The 2,592-nt window shown below is 45.4% G+C and overlaps 1 pseudogene; it reads left to right on the top strand.

Annotated features, from left to right (window-relative positions):
• Positions 1–514: 514 nt before the first annotated feature.
• On the top strand, positions 515–2,313 carry LOC133052157 (E3 ubiquitin-protein ligase RNF168-like; annotated as a pseudogene).
• Positions 2,314–2,592: the final 279 nt, after the last annotated feature.

Below are 2,592 nucleotides of genomic sequence, written 5' to 3'. Positions count from 1 at the left end.
TCGCAAAGAGTCAGACACCCCTGAGCGACTTGCACTGCGCAAGAGAGAGGAGGGTCGGCTCAGAGCCCTGAGAGGTGCACAGGTGCGGTCGACCCCACAGCAAAGGTCAAACGGAAGTCCCTCTGCTGAGGCGGCATCCCGGAAGAAGCACTGGTCTTCGTGGAGTGGTGGCCTGGGGCCTGCGCACCTCAGCGGTCTCGGGCTTAGCTTCTCAGAACTAAGGGAGAAGCCTCACCTGGGAACAGGGAGGAATGGAACTTGGCGCCTGCCTTCTGCCTCACTAGAGAGCCCTGTGCCCACCACTGCCGTACTGCAACTGTTGTCAGTGCCTGGGGGCAGTCAACGTTCGTTTGCTTCCTTTTGGGATGCTTGTCTTTAACACGGACAAATACACCGCCTTCTGGGGTCGTACTGTTTACCTGGCCCACAGAACCTTTTTACTTAAAGACATTCCGGTGCTCTCAATCCTGGCATTCTGGTATTGATGTTGAATACACCTTATTAGCATATTACAATGGCTGTACCCAAAGGCACCATCCCTTCCTTGTTGGGATGCCCGTGCCACATCTGTGTGGAAATCCTCATTGAGCCTGTGACACTGCCTTGCAACCAATGCTCTGTAAAGCATGCTTCGAATCAACTGTGGAGAAGGCAAATTTGTGCTGTCCTTTCTGTTGCAGCCGGGTCTCTTCGTGGACTCGGTACCGCACCTGAAGAAATTCTCTTGTCAATATGGAACTGTGGGAGATAATTCAAAAACCCTAACCAGAGGAATGCTGGCTTAGAGTCTCTGGGCAACAATCAGAGGAAGTCGTTGATGACTCTCAGCCAGTTCGTCTATTAAGTCAACCTGGGGAATTTAGAAGAGAATATGAAGAGGAGAGAAGCAAGGTGGAGGCAGAGCGACAAGCCATTCAGGAGGAAGAAAACAAAGCCAGTGAAGAATACATACGGAGATTACTGGCAGAGGAGGAAGAAGAGGAAAAGAGACAGGCAGAAAAAAGGCTCAGAGAGATGGAAGAACAACTGAAAAGTGATGAAGCGCTGGCAAGAAGGCCAAGCCTTAATATGAGCAATGTCTGTGAGGAAAGCGTCTCGGCTTTCTGCTCGGATTCCAAAAAAATCTAATCCCGTCACAACCGAGTCACAAAGGAAAAGGAAGAGCAAACAAAAAAGCACTGGCGATATTCAAAAGAATTTGTCACTGAATTCTCAACTTGAGTCAGCGTCACAGTCTGAAGTCGTAGAAGAAGACAGGGAAACTTCCAGGTCCAAGGAAACTGACAGCAGTGATAGGGAGAAACCTACATGGCAAGACACAGAAATTGAGGAAGATGTGCCAGCACTTTCTCCTCAAATATGCCTTGAAGTTCAAAAGCGAGATGCAGAAGCTTCAGTGGAGTCACCTAGACCTCAGTTATGTGCCAGTGGTGGAGAATGGTACCTTGAAGGAAAAGTGAAAACCAAACAAAGCAGTCATGAAAGAGAGTCATGTGTCATCAGTCATGAAGAACCTAAAGCTGGAGTTTCCTCTTCTGGAGAAGCTGCAGTTAAGCCTTATGGTGAAACAGAGAGTGGATGTACAGTGTCAGATGTGACACAGACACTGAAAAATAACACAGTTGTGACAGAAAATGAGGAGCCTCGCCTCACCTGCTGACCAGTAAAGATATCTCCAGAGCAAAAAACCAGGAATCTTTGTCTGAAGCAGTCAGCAATCCATGCTGTTCTACAAAAAGAAGAAAAATGTTCCCCAAAGCTTCCTCAGACCAAGAGTAAACAAGCCCGCTTCATCCCAAAACTGATAGATTTGGAACGTCTATTTTTCGAGAGATATAAACAAGAAGAATAGGATGGGTTATTAGCATTGCAGCGTCAGAAAGAGGTGAATCAAGAACAAATGAGGCCAACCTGGCTAAAAGGATCCCCAGATGAATATCAGTTACGGGCTATGTCTTCACCTTCAGGCAAATTACTAAATGGACAGAGGGAGAATACCAAAGAGAGAAGCTTCAAAAGACAAACTGATCTAGAGCATCCAGTACCTCACAGAGCCTCAAAAAGTGAAAATTGGCACCCTTCTTTTAAGTTCCAGTTGTAACATTGTTCAGTTAATGCAAGAAAGTACCAAGTTCTACTATAGATAGTTGTACATAAAATGACTCATTCCCTGCAGCCTGGTAAGTCAAAGAAAAGTATTTTTCAGATGTTTCACAGATACACAAAGTAATGCTTGGGTAAGAAGAGTCTTTACAACCTAGTAAAGCTGGATTGTGAAGCTCTATCATAGATTCTTTATAAATTTTTCATTAGTGCTGCTCTGTGGGCACACTCATTGTCTCTGGTTAAAGGCCTGTGTGATTACAGGGGCAGAGTATATGGATGTGTTTCTGCCAAACCCAGTTGTAAGCAAGAGTTCTACTCCTTTCATTTTTTAATAACTGTGATGGACTAAGTTCAAGTTGACGGTCCTTATGGATTTAAAAATGCCTTGGCCAACTCCCAAGAAATCTTAATGTCCATGCATTTCCCCCAAGGTGCATATTTTAGTGCCTTTGAGCACTTCTTTGTCCTGACTAGTAATCAGAGCAA

Source organism: Dama dama, chromosome X (assembly GCF_033118175.1).
Source record: "Dama dama isolate Ldn47 chromosome X, ASM3311817v1, whole genome shotgun sequence".
Lineage (NCBI taxonomy): Eukaryota > Metazoa > Chordata > Mammalia > Artiodactyla > Cervidae > Dama > Dama dama.
Note: the sequence above shows the minus strand (reverse complement) of the source record. Positions and strands in the feature narration are given on the sequence as shown.